This window comes from Dermochelys coriacea, chromosome 2 (assembly GCF_009764565.3).
Source record: "Dermochelys coriacea isolate rDerCor1 chromosome 2, rDerCor1.pri.v4, whole genome shotgun sequence".
Taxonomy (NCBI): domain Eukaryota; kingdom Metazoa; phylum Chordata; order Testudines; family Dermochelyidae; genus Dermochelys; species Dermochelys coriacea.
Window position 1 is genome coordinate 173128928 of NC_050069.1, and position 25392 is coordinate 173154319.

The window sequence follows — 25392 nt, forward strand, 5'->3', positions numbered from 1 at the left end:
TGGGTTTGGCGCTGTCTTCCTGGTTTGCTGTGTCTCACCCCCTGGGGTCTGGAACAGTTCACGGGCTGCCAGCTATCTTTCCACGAGGGAGACCAACTTATCGTAGGTAGTGGGGTCATTCTGGCCAACCCAAGCCTGGAGGCCTGGTGGTAGCCCCCTCACATACCGGTCCAGTACCAGGAGCTCCATCATTTTTTCAGCGTTGAGGGCCTCAGGGTGCAGCCATTTCTGGGTCAGGTGGATCAGGTCAAACAATTGCGATCGGGGTGTCTTGTACTCTGTATACCTGCCATTCATGAAACCTTTGGGCTCGCAACGCTGTGGTTACTCTGGATCTGGCCAGGATCTCTACCTTCAGCTGGGGGTAATCCTCCGCAGTCTCTGCAGCCATATCATAGTAGACCTTCTGGGCCTCCCCACACAGGAACAGGGTGAGGATACCAGACCACTGATCTCGGGGCCAGGCCTCCCGCAGGGCTGTTCTCTCAAATGCCAGGAGATACGCCTCCATATCATCCTCCCGTGTCATTTTCTGTAGGCAATGGCTGGCCCGTATAGTCCGGGTTCCATCGCTTTTGTTGTTCCACTCCATAAGGGGCTTCATCTGGTTTATCAGCTCCTGTAGCAGAGCTCGGAGCTGGGCAGCCTGATTCATCAACAGCCGATTAGTCTCCTGCTGCACCTGAGTCGCCTCCTGTTGGGAGGTTGCTTGGATTCGGGTAGCCTCCTGCAGTGGCTTGTATTAGAGCCTTGACCATGTCGTCCATCTTGGGGATGGGATGGTTTTGGTTAACCCTGGTTTAAGTCCCCAGCATGGAGATCCCACTGCTAACACCACATGTGGCAAATTGCCAGTATTATTATGATGGGTCCCACGCTTCCTCTTCTTGGGTGGGGTTCAGGGCACAGTTTCCTGCCCCTGAACTAGGGTATCTACTATCCCACTAGTAACCCAGAGAAGGGTAGTGGAGAGAGAGGGACCCGGGCCTGCCCTCTGCTCCAGGTCCCAGCCCAGGGGCCTTAGGGATAGTGATAAACCACTTGAACTCGTGCTTCCTTCCCCTGGGCTACTTCCTTCTCCTGCTCTTCAGCTTGTGGGGCTTCCTGCCCTCTCTCTCTGCACAAGCTGGGTGTGTCTTTACCTAGGGTCTTGGTCTTCTAGCCAGCCATGGTACTTCTCCAGACTCTCCTCTACTTCAACTCCTCCAAACTACTCTCTTCTCCAACTCCAAACCACTCTTCTCCAACTCCTTCCCCTAGCTGATTGAAGCAGGGGGTTTGTATCAGGTGACTAGCTTCAGGTGCTCTAATTGGCTTCAGGTACTTTAATTAATCTATAGAAACCGTTCTTCCCTCTACAGGGAATAAGGCTTCTCCTCATCCTAGGACTTACATATCTCTCCTAAATCATTCTCCTGCTGCCTTCTGGCCATGCTGTATCACAACGGTCATTCTTTAACCTATGCCACTCACAAGGTGACAATTTTATGTAATCCCATCCATCAATATTAAGTTATAGTAAAATACAATAATTAAACTCTAACATTAAGAAATACGTTTGGATGACAAGCCACTTACTTATTTCAAGATTGCCTGAAACTTTTTACTTCAAATAACCTGTACAGGAAGATAGGTTTCTTTTGCTTATGGCCATATGTAAAAAGTACTTCACTAACTCATGGGTTTGTTCATTGGAAGATTGTCATTAACTGAAAAGTCAAGATTGACAAAGCAGTGAGGAACAGGAGACAGATATGTTTAATAGGATATTAAGTGAAGAAAAGCTGACAATTTATATATAACAAAAAACATGGTAAAATAACTGAATTGAGAAATAGAATATCTTTTCTACTTCGGATACTGGAGAAAAAAAACCCACACTGCCCCACTTATTCAAAAACAAAGGACTCTGCTCCCCTGGATAACAATCAGAAAAATTCTTAGGCAATGTGTATGTTATGCTTAACTTAGGTTTGCATTTTTTTAAGTCTAACAGGGACTTAAGTAATATTAAGATGAAGATATCTGTGATAAATGCAAGTAGTATTTGTATGTTTAATGCTCTCAGGTATGTGTGTGCATGGCTGTATATATATATAAATCTTTGATTGGACAAAGGTCTCGAGGGACATCATAAAGCTCCCAATAATCAGGGATTTGGTTAATGGAGGAGCATTTTAATGCTCAAGACTCATCACACAAAGTCTCCGGGGATATGTCTGTCTTTCAGATGAGTTTTATTTTACAGGGATTTGACAACTATGATTTTACTTTGTTATTATACCTAATTTAGATGGGGAAGAGCTTCTATCCTCCTCCATTCTGTCATTCCACTAAGGGAGACACAACAACAACTCAGGTCTTCATCATATTAACGTGAGTTGTAGAGCCCAGCCTACCACATCTGCCCTTCCAATGTATTCTGGAAACTCCATGACACATACCCCTTCATCTTTTTAATAGGAGCCAGAGACTGAACCCTACAGATACAGCCCAGAGGCCCAGAGGCCCACCTTTACCCCATCCCATACTCTCTAGAAACTCTTTGTATTGATGCTATAACATTTCATACAACTGATAGTAATCTTTGTATCTGCCTATTTCTTTACAGAACGAAAGAGAAACTGGACTGTATAAATCAGTTTGGTACCCTGCATCTAACATCAACTGCTGACAAATCTGTGACCCCCATCAATTGTTACAACCCAATCCATCCCCTGTAGTAGCACCCCTAGAACAGCTCCAGACTTGGGCTGAAGGCAGTTATGCTCCACACGTTGCCGCCTGAGAATTCAGACCATTTACTCAGATGGTGTACATTTTCTGACAACTGAACTAGAAACAGATGATTTAAAGGAACACACCAAGGAAAGTTATTTTTTGTTGCAGCTTTTTAGAAAAAAACATGTATTACGAATATTGCTAGAATATAGTTAATTGGAGCTCAGGATACCCATGACTGTTCTATTTATGATAGGCAAGCAACATTCAATACAAATGTGCAGTGATAAATCTACCATCAACAAGTACAATGAGGCTGTGTTTTTGTTCAAGGGCCTCAGTAAGTAGTGTCTCTGGTACTTGAATAATGTGAAACTATTCAAAAGACTTGTTTGACTTTGGGTATTAAATCCTACAGTCTTTACTCAGACTACATTTCCAAAAACTTTGGTGGTAGGCAGTCTAGCTTGAGTTAGGATTGAAGGATTTGGCTCTTAAGAAAATAAAGGATTTAGTGTTTCCACAAGACTAAATTTGAATATGATTTGTGCTGTGCACCTTTTTCTTCTTTGTGTGCTTTGCCATTTGGAAATGTGGAAGGTATTCCCCACGTTCAGCCTCAATAGATTTATTCAGTGTGGACATCAGAAATGAATAGGGAGAGGCTCATAACTCACAGGGATTTAAACCTGGAAGGTACTAGATGCCTCAGATCTCAGAGGTGATTTAAAATTCTATCAAATGAGCTGAAAAAGCAATCCTTAATCCTACACTGATGGGATTTTCTCTTCTGATCTCCAACAAAAATGATCTCGCCTCTCTTAAAATGAAAAACAATTGATTAAGAAAAACATTTCTGCATAACCTAATTAATTTGCCTGCTAAAGCAGCCATAATGATTCCTAGGAAGAAGGATCATTTTAACACCGGTATGAACTCTTTTTATCCTTCATGTCAGTATACTCTGCAGTGCTATTGTCTCTCTCTCTCTCTCTCTCACACACACACACACACACACACACACACACACACACACACACACAGAGAGAGAGAGAGAGAGAGAGAGAGAGAGAGAGAACAATATCCGGTACTGTTATTTAGAGGGGGTGGGTAATCTTTAGTTGCCAATGATATTTTACCCTTACCTAGGATACATTTTACCTTTTATTTAGAAGTTCAGATTTGGATTCACAATATTTAACTATAGCAAAGAGAAATTCTAAGAAAATTGTGAAATAGCAACAGCCAAAAACCTGGTCAATAGCTGATTGAACTATCAACCGGGGCAGTAATGGGAAATTTTTCATTCAGTGCAAACACAACAGATAAATATGGCATGGAGATATCTGTTAATGTCCCTTAAAAAAAAGTTTTGCTTTTCAGCTAAAAGCAGATCTAGACCAATGAAAATTAAATAAATATATGCGGTGTTACAGATATATTCTTTATAGAAAGAAAAACAAAAAACAAAAACAATGTTCCCCTCCTTCAACTTTATGATCCCAATTCCATAAAGATTTACATATATGCTTAACTTTATGTTCATGAGTAGTTCCATTGTATTCAGTGGTTTTAATTCATTTGCTTAAAGTTTAACACATGTGTATGATTTTATAGGACCAGGATCTATATAGAAAAACCTTTAGAGTGGAGTGAAGCCTCTGTGCCATCCATTACATTTTGGGGAATATGTCTGTGTCCAGTTATGAATTCCATGGGGTTTTATTAACTCTTGTACCAGTCATTGTGAATTAGCTCATCCATTTGATAGCAGGAACTTGCATGTAGTGAGAAGCTATGTCTGGAAAGGTGTCACAAAGCAATCAAGCTGCCTTCATTATCAAATATTTCTCACCAGCTTGAACAATGGGGATTCTGCCAGAAGGGCCTTTTGCCTTTGAATAGAGGGTCTCTTCTCAGAAATCTGTTTAGGGAGAAGGAAATTGGAGCATGCAAAATCCCCAGCAGGAGGACAGTGAGAAATCAATGACACAGACTGCTTTTTAAAAGTGACATGCTTTCCAAGCAAAAAGAGCCAGTCCATTGCAAGAAACAGAAAATACAACTGGAGGAGGGAGAGCAGGGAGCACTTGTCTCCTCCCTCTCCCTTGCACCCACCCCCGAACAAAGGGAAAGGGATTGTGCTCAGGTGTTCATTGTTTGGTTTAGATCTGCAACTCTCCTGTGCTTTCTGAGAGTACAGTATGTGTGCGTGATTAAGAAAGCTCTTGTCCAAAAGCCTATGCGCCTTACATTACTTGCCATGGTTTAACTCTTCAGGATCCCAAAAACCTGAGTGACCATGGGAATGGAACTCTGCCACCCAGCCTTGTTAGGCCCTGAAACCAGTGTTGAATTTCCCAAATCCTCCACAGCCATTTATTCAGAGTCCCACATCCCAAGGAAGTTAGCCAGACAGTAAGTCTTTAACTCACAATGTGTCTGAAAGGCCAAATTAGACTGGATTCTACTAGGCTCAACTCACTGAAAACACCCGGGTTCCAAAAGTTGAGTCTGATTAACCCAGTCTGATGACCATCTACTAGGGAGAGTTAGAGTTGTAACACCCTGTATGGTCTACCTGTTCACATTTGGTGCAATTCATATTGCTGGCTATATGATGAATACAGTTCTAACTGGTCCAGAGCTCCTTTCCGAGAGAATTTCCTATTGTCAAATGTGTACTATTTTCATTGATCCTACAAAGATTAAATGTGCAAGTAACTACACTCACAGAAATAGTCCCAGTGACTTCTCAATATATCTAACCCAGTGAGTAAAGTCTTGGCAGGATTGGGCACAATGCGAGCAGCATCAGAACATTTAGATGCTCTGGGTCACTTTTGTTGTGTCCCACACTGGTTAAACTCTCCATTTTGGATGACCTGCTGTTCTCATTGGAGGGCCACTTTTCTGCTCCCCGTGCTGATCTGGAAGAACATGACATTGGTGAGATTCAGAGTATAGTGTGGTGCTATCTGTCAGGCCATTGAATGTCCTTTAGATCCTTTCCATATTATAAATTCCTAAATACAAGTAAATGAAATTTTAAAAAGCCTCAACTGCAATTTCTGGGTACTTTGTATGAATCCCATTTAACTTCTCAAACAAGAAATGATGGCCAAAAGTGAGTTGTCTGTGAAGATGCACAAAGCAATACCCGAGACAGCAGTTTCTGTGTCTTTATTATTAATAATAGTATTGCCTCCATAGTGGATTGGTAGCACATACCTACCAGCTGGAACACTTTCTATTATCATTATAGAAAATTAAATGAGTTGTTAAAAAATAAAATAAAATTGGACACATTTTTAAAAAGTTGAGGAAAAAAGGGGGAAAGTATATAAATTAAAATAGCTACTGGGTTATAAAGAGTTTGGAGACCTTAATAATGACCCCAAAATCGGGGTGTGTGTGGCGGGGGAGAGAACAGGAAACAAGTTCTAGACAGTTTGTGTCATGACCTTATTGTAGATTACTTTGTTAGTAAAGTGGAAACTATAGTTATGGGCTTTGTTAGGATTCAGATTAGATTATTGATGAGGCATCAGATAGCCGAGGCTTAATCAGCTATATTAGTTGAAGAAAAGATAGCACAACAAGGAAAGGTAAAGGTTAATACATCACCAGTCTGGGCAAACATGTTGCTGCTTCACTTCTGTTCTAACTTTCTCTCTCTCAAAGTTGAATTTTTATTCCCTAACTTGTTTACAATATTTTACTTGATCATTATATTTTGTGTTTGGTTACATACATGCTGAAGCACCTGCAAGATGATTCATGTCTCCAATACACTTCCATTCTATATGCAATACAAAGCTAATCTGCGAGTAATTTTTCTTAGCATAACTGTGCAAAGGTTTATGGGAGTTTGGTTCAGGATTGCTACCTAATTCAGTTCCTCCAATCATGCAGTTAAACTACCCATGCAGCTGCAAAAATAGGTCATGAAAAAATGGGCCATGCCCTAGATTCATTTCCATTCCTTGAAACAGCATGCCTTACATGAATTCAATACGCTTAAAGTCATGTATACTTTTTAGTCCCATTTGACGTAATTGTAAGGGATGCTGAGAACTCAAGGCCTATATGGAAACAGTTTTATCTGGATTCACAGGATGGCAACTGATGCAAAGGCTAAGTCAAAGCAGCATCCAAAAATACAGCTGGAGTTTTATACTGAGGCAAAAAAGGGAAGACTCACTAACCCCTTCGAAAAAGTTTAGTGTCGGAACTGGGTGGGGATGGTGTAGGACTGTTACTCTGCAGTGTTAGGAAGCCTTCTCTGGTTCTCAGTGTGGTTTGCAAAGAAAATCAGCAGTGAAAGAAGCTGGTTTTGAAAAGATTTTGCCAAATACTCAAACTCTAATTATCAAGTAACCTTTGGATAATGATTTAGGGATCACTTCAAAAATGCAGTGAAGACGTCTATCATGCTTGCAGATATTACATTCATTGAAAAGTGAATGGGAACTATTTTATCCTATACTCACAAAAATGACCTAACAATTCCTTTTTTTTTTCCCGGCCAGTTCAGTTTTTGTAATTACAGTGCCAATAAGTAGTAAGTGTAAGTAGAGCTGGTCACAAAATGGTTTCTTTCCCACTCCCAACTTTTCTTTTCTGGCAAAAAATGAATAACTAAAATGCTACTGCAGTGCCTCATGGAACTTATAGTTCGGGTGCCTATTCCCCATTCACTTCTACAGGCCAAACTCCTTGGCTGGACTACATTTCCCAAGATGCACCAAGAGATCCTCTTGCTGGGACACTGTGGTATATCATGGGAGTCCTTGTCCACATAGCATCCTGGGAAATGTAATTTGGCTGCGGAATCCAGCCCATAGAAGAGAACAGGGGCATAATGCATCCAAACTATAACCCTCATGAGGCACTGTGGCAGCATTTCTGAATGAAATATTTTTGGTTTTCTGGTTAAAAGAAAAGACTTTTGGTTTTCCTGAGGGTGTGTGTGTGTGTGTGTGTGTGTGTGTGTGTGTGTGTGTGTGTGTGTGTGTGTGTGTGTGTGTGTGTGTGTGTGTGTGTGTGTGTGTGAGTGATTTTTGTTGTTGTTGTTTTGGGGTTTTATAGACAAACATTCAGTTAGCCTTTCTTGTAATTGAGGGCAGATCTACAGTAACAGCTACATTGACACTGTCCCATCGGCATAATTATTCCTTCTCCGCAGGAGGTGGAAACTATGTAGTGGAATATCATCTTGGCGTTGACGCCACTTTAAATCTATGTAACTTCTGTCTCTCAGGGAGGTGTCATTTTCACACCCCCGAGCGACATAAGTTACATCAACTTAAACAATAGTGTAGACCAGCCCTAAGACTGGGCACAATCCTGGACCCTCTGAAATTATTAGGTGTTATGTGTGCTCAGCAATTTGCAAGAGATTATCAGAAAAGAGAAAGAGAAGGATTACACAGGTGAAATAGTACAAAGGACTGCAATATGAACATCAATTAATTAATGCAAATAATATTGACTGCAGACTCCAATGAAACCCTACTCAATCTGTAAAGTCACATAAGGGGTGAGAGAATGGCACATTGTTTCTGCCTAGTTTGACAGACAGAGGGAATGTTTTGGGAACAATTTCCATGGGAAAGGAAGAGCTGTTTCAAGAAGATATTTACACACAAAATCCTCCAGAAACCCGCTCTTAAATTCAAGGGGGGGGGGGGAAAGCAACAATAGCGAAAGCTCCTGAAATACTAAGATCTTCATAATTTTTTCTGCATTCTGTAGATAAAAAATTTTCATAAACAAGTTTTATCTTTTTATATTACAATGATACAGCTACGACTGTATAAACTGATGTCCTTTTAACCATTTCTAGAAGAAAAATATCATTATCCAGTGAAATAATGGGCCAAAATCTCCCATTGACTTTAATGCAGCTCTTAATCTGTTTGTAATCAAATTCAGTAGATTTTTTTCCTCTACTGATTTTTTTTTTCATCAAATCATTTAATGAAATTATTTAATAGAACAAAATAAACTTTTTTCCCCCAGTCATTGAGTCATTGTTGACCCTTCTGGCTTGTCCATTGAGTAAATTGTTTGAAATCCTCAAGACTGTTCTCTTTTAGGTATTCTTGATCTTTTGGGACACTGCTGTTGTCCAGTCAGAGAAAGAATTAAAGCCTAGAGGAGATATGAGCTGTGCATTTGTTTCACTCAGAGGCACTTGAGCTGTTTCATTGGCCCTGTCTATGCTAAATAATTATTGCAAGAAAATCCTACTACTTCAGGTATAATTTCAGCTGAACCAGTATTAGTAATGATGTGAACCTTCTGGTAGATTGTTCTTGAATTCTAGCATTTTCAGGAATATGTTCATATATCCTGCATTGATATTTGTGTTCGCAATGGTGTGTTGTTGCGGTGTTTGGTGGTTGGTTGTTGTTTTTTTTTAATTAAGAGGATGCCACTTGGTCTCTTCAAATCTAATGGGTTTCCTAAACTCATTCATCTTGGGATTTCAAAAAAGAATTTCATGCTTTTCCCACCTCATAAAATAATATAATTGAAAATATTGATATTTAAACCATCCTCTAGACAGAGTATTCAGCATTATCAACCTTCTGAGATGAATGGGAGTGTTCACACCTCTCTTTCAACTGTTACAGATTCTGTCTGCAGGAGAAGCAGTATTTGATTTATACCAGGTTCACGTTGAAAGGGCTAGGTAAATTACATTTAAAATTAAAGGTTAATGTCTCCAGATTCTAATTAACCTTGCAGAAGAGAGTTGGATGCTCTTTTTCCCTCTCCCATTCCTAGATATGCCACTCATGTTTAGAGCATGGTGCAAAGCCAGAGGTGAAAGTAAGCCAGTACACCCTGATACAGCGTACTGGTAAGAGCCGGTGCGCCGTACCAGGACTGGCTTTCCAAGAGGGCAATTTAAAGCCCTGGGGTAGCGGCGGCGGGGCTGTCGCAGGGATTTAACAGGCCCCGGAGCTCTAGCTGCTGCTACCTCTCCCCCCCCGGGGCCCTTTAAATCCCCGCCTGAGCCCTGCTGCCTGAGCCCCGGGGTAGCAGCGGCAGGGCTCTGGAGGGGATTTAAAGGGCTCCGAGGCAGTAGCGGCGGCTGGAGCTCCAGGGCCCTTTAAATTCTGGCCTGAGCCCTGCTTCCTGAGCCCTGGGGTAGCAGTGGTGGGGCTCCGGCGGGCATTTAAAAGGCCGGGTCGGTAGCGGTGGCTGGAGCCCCGGGGCCCTTTAAATCCCCGATGGAGCCAGGCCACCGCTACCCCAGGGCTCGGGCAGCGGGGCTCAGGTGGGGATTTAAAGGGCTCGGGGCTCCGGCAGCTGCTACCACAGCGGAGCCCCAGGCTCTTTAAAGCTCTGCCAGAGCCCAGAACCCTGGGATAGCTGGGGCAACCAGGAGCCCCCAGGGCTCCTCAGTGATTTAAAGGGCCCTGGGATTTAACGCCCTGCTTCTTCCGGTTGAGGCCACGCCCCCGCTCAGGACTCCGGCGTACCGGTAAGTCTTCTAACTTACTTTCACCCCTGTGCAAAGCCCACCTGTATGTGCTAGCTTTTGACTTAAGGATGTTTGGAAATCACATAGCTAAGAGAAGGTGTGTAGTTTTTTAGTTAACATTTGTAATACTAATTTTATATTGCAGGTCCTGATCCTGCAAACCAATAACTTTATTCATGTGAGTAGCCACACTGAACTCAATGGGTCTTCTCAGCTAAATGTAGTTACTCATGTGTGCATGGGTTTGCAGGCATGACTCTACATTAGTGAACTTTAAATACAGAAAAAAATAAGTAAAACAAATGTAAAAGACAAATAAACAGATCCTTACTGCTCTACCAAACCTAGCTCAGCTCTTCCTATGTAATGAGAAGAATAATTTTGCCTAATTGCCTAATACATAATTACACAGTCTCACAGCAATGAAGACCAGACATACACAGTATTTTGATGCTAGATAGTGGATATTTCATTCCTCTTAGCTGCCCTCATAAGAAAATGGATGTGACCTTAGAAATAGTAAAATATAACAAAAACAATGGTCCGCTATCATCTTTATCTCAACTTACTGAACAGTAATGGAAGTGTCTCCCCCCAACACTTTTCTCTAACTACTGACATAATGAACCTTTTATGTTACATTGTATTGTTTGTATTTTCTACTTCCTGCAGCAAGAGCTACCTAATTAGGAAGACCAGTGTAGATTCCTACAGTATTACTGTTTAATAATGTTAGTTTATCTTTTAATTAACACACTATTCTTTCCCATCTATTAATTTTTTCTGCTGCATAGATAAGTCAGAAACACCATCACAAGGAAATATGGAAAGGGAAGTTTGGGGGACAGTTTAGAAATATTATTGTTGTGATAAGCTATGTATAATAAACACATTCTTATTCTCTCTCTCTCTCCTTATCCATCCCAGCAAGGCTTTTGTGATAGAGGACAGAGTTCACTTCAAGGGATAGTAAAAAGATTCCCCCCTCTGACAAAACTTATTTCATAACCTTTTCCCCCCCTCCCTCTCTGCCCTTCTCTGTTATCCTCTTCCTGTTCTACCTCATCTCTAAAACTAGGTAGGATTCTCTATTTTATACACTTATCTACATTTTCATAATTGAGTATTTAGAGCTAATTTCACGGAATGTGAAGGCATTAAGAGATCATTGAAATGAGGGTGAGAGAGCAGGAGATTACATGTGTACACTCAAGATAAAGGATGAAGTCATAAGTCTTTCAAGAACTGAATGTGCAAGACAATGACAATGTCAAACTTTCATGGAACATGTTGGCCAAGTCAAGTGTCTCTTCCACATCATTTAGCATTAAAGTTGCCATCTTTCCAGTAACTAGATCACAGCCTCATTTTGTGAGCAGAAAGAACTGGGAGGTATAAGGAGCAGCTAGGCAGACATAATTTAGGACCCATTTTGTCCATCATTGCTCACAATAAATAACACTTTACTTTTCAAGTTGTCCCACTGATTTCAGCAGTGGCAAATGAGGTGCTACTTAACGTGATGAAAGATGGCAGAATTTGCTTCTTTTTCCCACCAGTAATTTGGGAAGACCCCCATTTGTCATTTCCCTCTGTAATATTAAAAATATCTTCCTATGACACTGACACAAACATACTTGTCACAATTTCTGGAGCTTCAACATCAGAGTCTCTCTCACGTGGAGCTTTGATTCAGCTTGCAAACTTTTTTCAATGCATGTTAAATTTGCCAGGGGAAAAAATGTGTGGGCACCAAAACAATTTGTGAATTGGCAAATAGTTTTGGCCAATTTTTTTTCCCCCAGAAATATCAACACACTTCATTTGGGTATTTTCCAAATGAACCATTATGACATTTTGTGTCAAATCGAAATTTCCAACACAAAATGTCAATTTGAAATGACATTTCATTGAAAATTGCAATTTCTAATCAATATTTTGAATGTCTAATTCACGCCAAAATACTTTTTTTTCAAGTTTTTTGTTTCAGCAGGAAATACTGAAAAAAACAGTTTCAATTTAAAACTAAACAAGTGTTTTGTTTGGGCTTTTTTTTTCAGATTTTTCTGTTTGGATTCTGAATAAAAAAATAATTCATTCAGCTCTACTTTTTGCTCCCTGGCCATTGACAAGACAGGGAATGTGTTTTCTAATGGTTCTTTCTGGCCTTAGAATCTAATAAGCTAAGGGAGTAGATGTCAATACTTTCCAATAAGCCTATTCCTTCCATAATGGACTCCTCCTTTCCCTCACTTATCTATCATTTTTCCAATTAATAATTGCTATCACTTTTATTCTTATACTTCAGAATACTCACTATTAAAATATCCATTTAAAAACTAACAAAATAAAATGAAGGAATCAGTAAAAAGGTAACATCCCAGCAACTCTACAAAAGTTATTTGTACAATTTGGAATCACTCTTACTAAAGCATTTCACATGATAAAATGCATACTGTGCAGAAGCTTAAAGAAGATTCATGGTATATGTTATACCAGTCAATTCATACAGATCACAAACTGAATTCTCTACTGTGTTTTAATGATTGCCCTTTTCCTCTCCACCTGCCATTCATCTGAGGCTCTTTCTTTCATTGCATCTTAATCAGACCCGATTTAATGCTGAAAGCAGATTTTATCTTTGCAGCATCATCTTGGATTATTAAATCCACAGAATTAGTCAAAAATCTAAGAACATGTCCCAGAATGTGACTTGGTGGTTGTGATGAATCTACATTAGCAGTTCTTTGGAAGATACAACACCTTGTCAAGTGTGATTATACATTATTTAAATAACTCCATGGATTCTACTCAAGATTTGTGTTTTGTTAAATATCTAATACCTTGGCAAACAAAGACAGCCAGTCATTAGCACCACAGTTGTGTCAGATTTTCATTTCATTTACACTGACTTGTACAGACTACAAAAAACAAAGAGAAAAGAGCAACAGAAATGTTTCAGTTTGGCATCAAATCTCAAAGTATACAATAATTCTTTTAAAAATCTGTGTTTTGGGGAGTGCCAATATTTGGGATTCTCAATCAATTCTAACTCATCTTGAACCTTGTCATTCTCATTGTAGTTGTTGAACTGACTCTTGGAGGACAGAAAATTATGTGCCACATTGAACTCACATATTTTCAGTCTTCCTGGATGACAGCTAACCTAGCATTGAAAAAAATATTTTAAAACTAGCTCCAATCCAAATAGAAGATAATAACTGTGCCCGTAGGCTTGTGTTCCCTTCACAATATCTGAAGCCTAACAATTCTGGAGCTCTGGAAGTAAATTTTTTTTTATTCTTGGTTATTTCATAACTGATTAAAAAAATAGTTGTATCCATCCCAGACTCTGAGGAGCAAATTTTCAATGGTATTTTGGCATCTAAAAATGCAGAAAGGTGCCTAGAGGGATTTTCCATAGTGCCCAAGTGCCTAATTCCCACCTTGGTGCTTTTGAAAATCCCACCTCAGTACCTGCATCTTTAGGTACCTAAATACCTTTGAAAAGGTAGCCCTGAACTCCCTCACAGACTTTAATTCCAAAGTCAATTCTCAAGTTCAATGGACAGGTTCTCTTAGTATAAAATAAATAAATCCTAGCAAACAAAATGATCCCTGTACTGAAAGCAACAAAACCTGTCCAATCTGCAAGTCAGGTCCACACCACACAATTCCTCAGGGAAAAGAGGAGACTTGCACTCTGATCTGCACGTCAACTGATTCAGGCTCTAGAATATATTCACAAATGGAGAATACTCTAACAGAGAATGTTCTGTATTCAGCTCCTTGTCTTTTCTATTGAGGGAGCTGAATAGCTTTTGCTTATCTGAACTCTGGCAATATAGCACACAGAGAGAGGTAGAGGAAACCAGCTCCCAAAACATTTAGAGCATTTAAATTAAGACTACAGCATAAATTCCATCCAGAAACTGACTGGCAGCCAACTCATATCATGAGGCACTGATATAGCATAAAACTCCACCTAGTAAGCGGGTAGCCACATTTTGCACTAGCTTCAGCTTCCAAGTGGCATCAATATAAACAGCCCATGTAGAGTGCACTATAGTAATTCAAACCTAGACTGTCATAGCCATCCATGTGCTTTGTCAAAGTCTATAGCAGAGAGAAAAGTTTGTGCTATTCTCACTAGGAGAAGATGGGGGGAAAAAAAGCCCTACACCCCCCAACAATCAAACAAAAAACCCAAACAAAGCACTACTTGTGGTCTCTCACACACACACACAAACCACAACCAAACAAAAAAACCCACAATCCACTAAGTGTGGTCACAGGTGCCACCTGGCACCCAATAGCATCCCAGGATGTAATAGCACATCTTCATTCAGAAATGATGATCTAAACCCCAGCTGCTTCTCCCAACCTTCCAACATTGTCTGAGTGATCTCTGGACTGAGCCTCAGCCAGCTAATCCCTCATCCAGTATTATGTAGGCACTGGGATAGTCATTCGATTTCCCCAGCTGGGATAGAACTGGTTGTATTTGTTGCAATACACTCTGATAATCATTGAGTGTCAAATCTTTCTGGTTCCCGCCCTCCACACACACTCTCTCAGTAGAATAACCAACCACCTTCTTGGTTTATGAAATTTTAGCTGCAACCAAACAAAATCCCAGTCTATTTATAGAAAAAGGCTCATATTTAAAGGTTTCTTCCACACAACAGGCTAAAATACACAGAGCTATCTCCTGCTGAGTACTCTTTTAGTGCTAATATACAAAGAAGGGAAACCCTGAATTGATTTTTAGAGCTTCCAATCTGCAATGAAAAGTGACATTTTGCTGAACAGTGTGATATTTAATAAATGTTTGAACAATGTATGCATTAAATTTGATCATTTCTGTTTAACAAGATATATTTTATTTAATGGAATACTTGGAGGTAGTTTCCTGGGGGAATCCTGTTTGTTGGTTTATGGATTATGTTGTCATATAGAACCAAGAAGCACCATGTACTTCAGTAATGCTATGATATAAACAATGAATATTATCAAGACTTTTTTTTAAATAATACTTTAATTTTATTTTGTTGTGTGCTTGGAGAATGGGAGATTTATACATAAATAAAAAAGTTTATTACTACAAGTTATGTTATTTAGCTAGCAAAATTAATCCCAGTTCCTGTAGCTGATATATAACTCCCCCTGATTAGACCATGCAACTCTCATTTATGTGCATGTATTGAGGACAAGATAAGGCCCCTTCATTTACCAGTTCAGGGTTAAATTTTTCAGAATTTGTGTTCATAGCAGATCAATCAGAAAAAAAAAAGCCCTTTGAATCTTGAAACCGCCAGAGTAAGTTAATCAGATTTCATATTCAAGCCACAAAGGCTGAAGTAAATGTACATCCAGAGAAGGCATTTTTTCTCTCAAAAGGTGGAGGTGGGCTTTAACCATAAAGGAGGACGATTCTTTTTTTTTCTTGATCACCTTTAGGATTACTCCATTTTATTCCAGCTAAGGAAAGATTTTCAAATTGTCTAACATTTGAAGTAGGGATGGTTGTGGAAAGTAAACAGCAGCTTTCACAAATCGAATGGTAGGGGGAATTTAGGGAGGCAGAATGAAACTACCCAAACTGAAATTAGATTTGGTCAAGACATGTGCTGATGAAAACTGCACTGGAATCCCTAATAAGCACCTGTAATCAGCATCTGAGTTTTGTGTCTCATCAAAAAAATAGGATCTCCTGTACAACAGAACTCTTCTTACACAGATACAAAAGGTGCCATCTTGTGAACCAACATCACCATTTCCATAAGTATCTCATTTTCCCTTGTTGTTCTCAAGGCTAATTATTGACTAATTGGGCCTTTCACGGGCCTGTGTGACATTACAGGATCATAGCACATGATGGCCTAGCAGCAAGTAGTAATCTGGTGTAGATCATACACAGTTTTTCAACCTATGACTGTTCAGCGTAGCGTCAAACTGTTTTATGCTAGGACTCGATGAACTGTAAGAGGATGAACTGCATGGTAAATACCATAGTATAAGATTTGTGAATAGCATGACAACTATTTTTTATTGGACTTATAGAATTTTAAGAAATAAATGGCATTTATTTACTTTTGAACCTAAAACAACCTTAGCAGGGGTGATAATTGTATACGGTGGTATAACACCTGCAGCTCTTCCTACTGCAAGTGGTATGGGTAGATTGTGACTGGTGCCTATGCTGATCTTCAAGGGGGTGATGGAATAGTGCAAGGAGCCTTCCCCACTTGCACCCCCTTTCCCAAGTGCAGTTCTCGCCTAGCGTGCTGTGATGTGTAGCTAACCCCAAAAGAGCAGAGGCACAGGAATGAGTTGGGATCCCATTAGGTGTATAGAAGGGATTACACTGCATCATCTAATACTGCTCTTCAGGAACCCTGGAGCTCTGTGACGCATTGTGCAGCTCCACACCATACCAACAGGGGCCGTTGGCTGCCAGGCACAACTGAGCCATACACTGTAGTATTTATGTGGGCAGCTTTTCATATGTGCATAAACAGCTGGAAATTAGCACTGCAACCAAATGTCAAGGTTAGTATCTAAATATTGAACATAAATGTCACCTATCTCTTTACACACTGCAAAGAAAAATAATTTATAACTCCTTTCTCATTTTCAAAAAAGAAAAGGAGTACTTGTGGCACCTTAGAGACTAACAAATTTATTTGAGCATAAGCTTTTGGAGCTACAGCTCACTTCATCGGATGAATTTTCAACACCTCCCCTGTATAACTTAGGCCACATACAGACATAAACAAAATCTATCTGCCCAGAAAACCAATAAAACTGGTTAGACAACTGGTTAGGCTGGTTAGACAAGATGAATCATGTATTTTTCTTTGAATACTTCTATCTTTGTGCAATGCTTATTAAGTGGATCTACAGTTTACAATTTATGTTTTTAGCCTTATTGTTCAAAATCTTATTATTTTCTTGCTCTTGAGTCATTTAGAGGAAACACTGATATTTATTCAGACTACTGTAAAATACTACCTGAAACTTCAGAATAAAAATTGTCATTATAGCTTGATAATTTACTATGTGCACTGCATTGCTTTGGCATGACCAGTATCTAAATTCTAGCACTTAAGTTTCTTATTAGAATCACTTTGGCTCTATTTTTACATATTGCACATAGAATATTCTGTCTTGCATATCCTTTTTCCCAAACTTTAATAATCAAGCATAATTTTGATTGTCTATAATTTGTATATACATAGGAACATGAATGAAATACAGGATGCTAAATAGATCCGGCACTGTACTGTTTAAATACAGAATGATGCCTCCTCTTGTATAGGTGAGAAGAGAGAGATGGTGTATGGTAGATTCTGTCTTCCATCATTGATGAGCAGAAGGCAGCATTACTAGCAAGCCCAACAAGGCTATACTATTTACACAGGTATAAACACACCTATACCAGATTGTGATGCTTACCAAGGGTACTGAGAGCTGTGAGGTACTTTGCTATCACCTGCCCTTAGTGTGAGGAAGCCTCGTCTGTGCCTAATGTGGGTTCGCTTCCCGACTCCACCAGTCATGGGCAACACAATTACTGTCTCTTCAGGCCCCCGTGGCTCTCTGCAGGTTAGCAAGAGGCACAATATCTATTGTTTTTATTCATACCTTCCTGGTTGTTTTTTCCTATATGTTCTTTTTATTTTTGTAGATTTTGCAATCTCTTAATCAGAATCTGACACAGTATACAAAGAGGCCAACATTGCAAGACCCACAATACAAAACAACCAGACACAAAGAGAAGCATCTATTACTCCTGCTTGAGAGGAAACTGTCCATATCAGGTCACCTCCTGGTTACCTGCCTTAAGAACGTAGTTTTCAGTATAGACACATAACTCCTTGAATATTATCCATATATACATTTTGCAATGATTGTGATGACCAGAAGGCTTCTGGCTCTCAATAGAGACCCCACTTGCCACTATTTAGTGAACTATGATGCAAATATCTGACCCAGGGAATCCCTGTGTCTCCCGTGCCCTCTGCTAGTTGATACCAAGAGTACCTGTCACATAGGTTCTCCCACGAGGGTCCAAAAAGCTTACTGTTTCTTTAAACACACCACTTAACGGTCCTCTTTAGCAGGACATTCCAACGTATGCTTTGAAATTAATCACCATTCAGCAAAGCACTTAAGCACGTGTTTTGCTGAATAGGGACTGACCACTGAACCCGGGAATATCTTACTCATACTGGCATGGCTCAGCAGCTCTCCACTCCCTGGATGCAGCTCAGCCTCAAACAGGTCTGAATGAGCTCAATGATTTGTGGCATATTTTACCTGGCTTCATATTTTCTTCTACAAGTGTAAGTCAGTTCTATTTCTATGCAATTTCTACAGTATAGTTAGGCTGTTAATTGTACAGATATTATTTCATGTCATATTTACAAATGACTGCACTGATGTTTCATTAAAATGGGGGTGGGGGAATGATCCTACTCTCAGTTACAACTATGAAGTATTAAACCGTGACTCTTGGATGCTTTGTATTGAGTAACAGACTTCTGAGGAGAGCTAAGCATTTGCTTAAATAGTCCTTCTCAGTTCTGATCACTTATTGCATAAATTTAAAGACTAACTTGCTTTTCTAACTGCAAAGATTGGTGCTGAGGTAACTTATGTCACTTGAGCAACAAATACAGTGTTTTTTGGATTATAGTATTTTTATTCTTTTTTACTGGTGGCATACAACAGGTCATAATTCATTGATTTGAGATTATAATAGGCTCATCCAATTCAATTAGCAAACATTAAAGGTTACTTTCCACTGGTAAGAAATTCCTCCATATTTTGATATATCACCCTTGAGAGAACTAAAAGGCACATTTTAAACTCCCCCTTTTATTCCCTCATACTCACTGTGGCCCTGAGTTCATAGGAAACTGACTTTTCCTTTTATGAGAAATGTCAAGATTTTGTAAAATTTTCAATCCCAAACTGGGATGAAAAACCAAAACCTCAAAAATTTTCATTGAAGTGAAATTTTGTAATATTTTTTTACAGAAACACCAAGATGTTCCTGTGCTGGGAATGTTTTGGTGTTTCTGAAATGAAATATGCTCCCAAAGAACCTAGAAGCCCAGTCCTGGGAGCTTTGGCTCCATGGCAGCCCGCAGGCTGACTACTGAGGAGCTAGAAGCCTGGGAATTTGGATGTTTTGAGAGTCCTGGTTCCAAAGCAGCTGAAGAGCTGGTAGCCTGTAGCCCCCAGTTCTGAAGCTCCCCTCTGCAACAGCACCAGGGAACCCAGGAGGCTGGGTTGCTCGGGAGGCGGACGAGCGAGCTGGCAGGAAAATAGGGAGGTATCTGCTAGAAACGTGCCTGAATTTCATTGGAAGCTTTGTTGACATCAGCATGTTCCCACAGAATGTTGTGATTCCAACAAATCAGCATTTTTCAGTGGAAAACTGTCCTATCAGAAAATTTCTGACCAGCTCAAATATATTTATGGGTCTTTTATTACCATCTGAAATGGAAAAAACCCACCTTCTCTTTCATTGTCTAATACCACAAGTGGTATTGTAGTTCATATAAACTTTCCATTTTATTTTGTAGTATATAGAGTAACTGTACCAGACATAAATAGTTCCTGAATTCAGCTAACTAGCTGGGAGTCAATGAACAGAGTAAGGATTGATGAAGAGAACTATACATTTTTCTTTCATAAGTTACAAACTTCAGGTGCATAATGTAGAGTAATAGTGTTGCTGATTCCCCTATTCTAAGCCAGGATAGAGTTGGATCTAGTTCTACTGTACTTTGTAGCTTGCTAAGTGGCTATCAATTTAGGAATAACTTTCAAAAATTCAAATATTCTGGGGTATTCTCAGAGACAGTGTACAAAAGCGCTCCCAGAGTGTTACACTTCAAGCAACAAGATATATCCTTGCAGAATCTCTCAAGTGAATCTGGAGAATAATATAGTTTCTCTAAAATGAATATAAAATCCCTGAATTTTTTGTCCATTGCACAGCAAATCAGGGTGATCAAAATGCACCTGTGAATGATTCTTTGAAGACAGAGATTAATTAATGAATTAGATAATGTTTGTTCAGCACTTTGAAAATGTAATGCTTATGGGCCAGATTTTTAAATTAGGCAGTGAACAATGCAGATACGCATCAAGTGGGATTTTCAAAAGCATCTGAACAGGTTAGGCACCAAACTACCATTCAAGTTAATGAGAGCTAAGCACCTGACTGACTTAGGGACTTTTGAAAATCCCCCTTGGTGCCTATCTCCATTTTTAGGGCCAGATTTTCGAAAGACATTCAGGTGCCTATGTCTTATTCTCCAGTTGCATTGGTAAATTTTGTGCTGACTGTGCTAGCGAGGCAGAAGAGGTAAGTGGTTAGTGCAATAAAACACAGAGGGCAGCTTTATCTAGAAAAATGCTCCTTTGAGAAACAGAAGTCAACCTTAAGGGTTGTTGAAGGGAGGACACTATATCTAATTAAATAGTAAATGTGTATTTATCTGTGTAGCCATGTCCCTGTAGCTGGATGTAAAGGGAGCACAGAACATTTGGCCTATCCATTGCACTATTGTTTTTCTCCCAAGTAAGTGTCTGGTAAAACAAAGTACTTCAATTTGGATTTTAACTCATTTGGGGCTCTATTCCTGCTTCATACAAAGGAAGCCAATGGGAGCTTATAACATCACCTAATGAACTGTTCTTGAATACAAAATAAATGAATGTATAAAACACGAAGACCATTAAGTAAGGAAACAGAGAGAAGATTGCAACTTTGTCCAGAATTTAACCTATTATGTTAAAAATTGCAAATAATATCAAAATCAAAAGATAACCCACTGATCTGAGACTCCATGATGAACAGAGATATGAACTACAGTACAGAGGCAGAGACAAATAAGAACAAAACTCTTAACTAGTATCTTTTTAGGAGTTCTGGTCATGCCCTCATTGCTGTTTTAGCTGAACATTATCAAGTAGTACAGGATATACATCTGATTTTCTTCACCAAATTATACATAAAGTAAAGTGAATTTTTTAGATTCTAAGGGGTAAACTTCATCTCATATTCTGAAGGGGACATATGGGTTTCACAGGCGCAAAAATTGTACATGTGTGGATGTTAGAATTAGTCAAGAGTGTTTGCATCTATAAAGTATTGGAGCGTATACTTGTGTGCAACTTTTTGGTTGTAGAAATAGATGTTTGGTAGGGACCACACTAAAAATTATGCCATATTCGGAAAGAATCAGCCACACTGGAAAACAAACACCTAGTAGCCACTACTGATGCATGACCATGAACATTTTCTTTTCTTTTTTTTCTTACCCCCCTTCCCCCATTGATATAGAGACAAGCAGCCAGTCAAACGAATTACACACCCTGCTCTCAGAATTATGTGGACACCATTGCTGACCTCATCATCAATATTTATAACAGCAGCAAAGAATAATACTTAACAGCCATGTTGGCTTTGACAATTTATGAACTGGGGTTGGTGAAAGTTTGCCAAGTAGAACAGGACGTAATTTGTAAGCAAAGTAAATGTTACTTTTCAAGTTTCTTAAGAATTATAGAAAACATAGAACAAACCATCAACAGTAAAAACTCTTAACTGTGTCCTGGTAATGCAGCTTTTTGTATTTCATTATTTTATATAGCTTATGTGCATCTGCTCTTTGAATAATCCTGATGTCTTAAAGATGTATGAGCAGCCATATCATTCCCACTCTGAACTGTATTATTTCTTCTACACAAGGTCTTCTGCTTAAAACAATGATATAGGAATGCTACTCATTTCAGTGTGATTTTGCTATTAATAAAGAACAGTGTCTGTCAATATCCAGGGTTTTATACTGTGTTTATTAATAACTCACCTGACTGCGTTGGGAAATTAAAGATTTCAAAAGAACTAGCTTTTCTCTTCTTGTTCACAGTGTTGTTGTAGCCATGTAGGTCCCAGAATATTAGAGACACAAAGTGTGTGAGGTAATAGCTGTTATTGGACCAACTCCTGTTTCAAGCTTACACAGAGCTATTTGTCAGGTCTGGAAAAGGTAATCTGAATATCACAGCTAAATACAAGGTGGAAAAGATGGTTTAGCATAAGGAGTTAACACATGTTGAAAGAGACCATTCAAGATTAAATGGGGAGTTAACACTCTGCAGTTGTAGGACAAAGGATGTTACTGGATTACAGTTTGTTATAATGAGCCATAAATCCAATGTCTGACAACGTTATGAATTTAAACTTCCAGGCTTATCTTTTGAAGGTGTTTTGCAGGTTTCCTTTGAGGATGAGGACTGAGAGGTCAGACAGGGAGTGACGTTTTGTGAAAACTGTATGCGTAGAGTGATATGGTGTTTTTTTCATTTTTCCATGTGATACATGTGAACTGCCACTTCACCTCAAATGGTCTCTTACTACATGTATTTCTATGTCATGTTTTACTATCTTCATCCCCCTACTGACCTTCTTCCCACTCCCCCAATTTTATATTGAGGAAAGGCTACACCAATGAAATAAGCTTTGCATTTTGTTCCAAAGACAATGATGTTTGTCCATGGTCATTCTAATTTTTATTGGGAAGGTTCTGAAGTTGTGGTCCAGCTACCAAGAAAGCTCTGTCTCACACATCTCATTCCCTAGGATGACATCTACATTGTTCTAGTGGATGTGGAGGTAGGTCATTGTTCATGGAGGGAGAGGCAGTTTCTTGGGTAGCTAGGGCTAGTCCTGTATAGTGCTTTCAATATCTAAACTAAGATTTTGAACTTGAATCTGTATTTAATTGGGCACCAGTGCAGTTATCCAAACACTGGCAACTGATATAGTTTCAGCAAAAAGAACGAGGAGTACTTGTGGCACCTTAGAGACTAACAAATTTATTTGGGGACTAACAAATTGTAGTTTCAGTGACCTGTGTTGTTCAGTAGTGGGAATGCTACTGCCTTCCAAACAAACTTGAGCTTTTTTACAGGGTCAGCAGTTTCATTCCAAGGAAAAATGATTTTGATTAATGTTGGAGGTCATAAATGTAGGTCACAGTAGTTAAGCCTGATGGAATGAGGTGAGATCTTCTGGCTAGCAATATATAGAAAAGGGTATTTCTAGGAGACATACTTGATAATCCAGTACCAGTTAGAAGTCCAGCATGATCCCATGGATGTGAGCCATCTTGACAATTGAAAGGCAGATGTCCTTCCAGAATGTTCATGTTCTCAAAAAGAAGACTCTATCCAAACCACAACAGAGTCAGAATGATCTCACTCCTCTCACAGCCTTTTAATTTGTACAAGCAGCCCTCCATTTTTTTAAAGTGCCTAAATATGGATTTAGGAACCTACATTGTTGTATAAAAACTGAAAACTTTAGCAATAGTATCCTTGATCATTCAGGTCTAGAACTTCCAAACTCTTACAAACATGATTTACTTTTATGCATCCCATAATACCATTGAAGGAGAAAGAGGTGAAAGTCCATGCATCATATGTTTACCAATGTACATCAGCAGAGAAATGGTAAATGGTCAAGAATGTTAAAGCTTTTCCTTTTGCCAGGTAACAAAAACAAACTTAAATAATTCATTATTATTAGTTTTGTACCCAGTCTGGGACAGCAACTCTCAAAGTCCATATATAATCTGAGATGTCCAAAATTTTCTCCTCTCCCCACATAATTGAAATTCTAATGGAAATACTGACAGGGCTGTAAAGGTAACTATAAAAAGTCAATGGGACAACTCACCCTTGTAAAGTTGGGCACATGGGTATTTTAAGGATTGGAGTGTAAATTAGATATAAAAATATAGGCTTAAATAAGCACAGTATGGATAAGTTAATATGACTAAGAAAACCCTATATTTTCATTTCTTGGCTTGTGTGCATTTAAATAGATAAAATTAGTGTAAAGTAAGATGATGTTATTTTATGTTTTGTTTTACTATATAAAATTCAGATAAACTGTTCTTTTCAGTGTTCCCACCAATATAAGAAGCGGTCTCTAGGTGAAGCACAGCTTATCAACAAGCTGCTTAGAGTGTAAGAGTGCAAAGGCTCTCATGTGCTATTGCACAGCAGAGCCGATGTGGTTCACATATTACACATGTAATGCTGATTGCACATGAAAGTAATGTTTGAGTTAAGAAAATTGAGTTAAAACAGGATAAAATAGTTCCAGACTGATGGCAATGTTTACCCTGAGGCAGTCTGAAACAGCCAAGATATGAAAACTTGGATGAATAAAAATACTTCGCATGCCAAGTTTTTTAAGCAGTTGCATAATACAAGTTACAGCACTGAGATATGTAGCCATATTAGAAAATGTATGAAAAATAGTTCAGGCTCAAAGGCTAATTTTAAAATTAAATATCAGAGTGCTTTCAAAAGGTTGGGTTTTATTCAAATTCAAAAATATAAAAAGGGCGATTAGTCTTCTCTATGAACTAGAGTCCTAATCAATGGGAATTTTACCCTCAACCTGAATGGGAACATAATTGGACAGTGATTGCTATTGATTCTTAAAATGATGTGATCCACTTGAAAAAGCATCTTAGTCATTTTGATGCAATTCCAAGGTTGTCAATGTATCTGGGCCATCGCTGTCTTCCCGTTGCAATTTCAGTGGAAAGTCAGCACTTCAAAGTAGCACAGTAAAATGACAATGATTTTGAAGTGAACACTAGTGGAGTATTAAATCTCAGTTTTTCCTTTTGCCGAAACAGTGGAACAAATTGATAATTGTGTTGCTAATATCATATCTTAAATTATATATATTGTGGGAAAGAGTCCATTTTGATGAATTTCCCGTTTTGAAAAAAAATATGCAAAAAACAAAGTTTTGAAATTGTGGAAGCATTGTGTTTTGACATTTTTGAAATGAAAACATTCAGTTTTTGCAGTCAAAAAATTACTTTTTGCTTAGAGAGTTATTTGTAGCTTAAAAAAAAAAGATTTGAAACTATTGAAACAAAACATTTAAACATTACTAAAACTAAATGTTTTGAATTTACCTGATCTAACTTTTTTTTTCTTTTGAATTTTTGGTTTGTGAAAGTGTTTGAGATTTCAATTTTTTGTTCAAATTTGGGATGTGTAAAATTTTCAAAACTTCAAGTTCTCATGGATGAAGAAAACCATTTCCCATCAAGCTCTGCTAT

The 25392-nt window shown here is 38.9% G+C and overlaps 1 protein-coding gene and 1 long non-coding RNA gene across 2 annotated transcripts in view; both read right to left on the bottom strand.

Annotated features, from left to right (window-relative positions):
- CNTNAP2 (contactin associated protein 2) overlaps positions 1-25392 on the bottom strand; it is a 1664903-nt gene that overhangs the window by 894954 nt on the left and 744557 nt on the right. The gene's annotated exons all lie outside the window — the stretch shown is intronic.
- Positions 951-23742, bottom strand: LOC122458878. The gene is made up of 4 exons (XR_006279179.1): positions 23733-23742; positions 20783-20789; positions 18171-18174; positions 951-1323 (listed from the first exon to the last, which is right to left on the bottom strand). It is a non-coding gene; the product is annotated as an uncharacterized LOC122458878 (long non-coding RNA).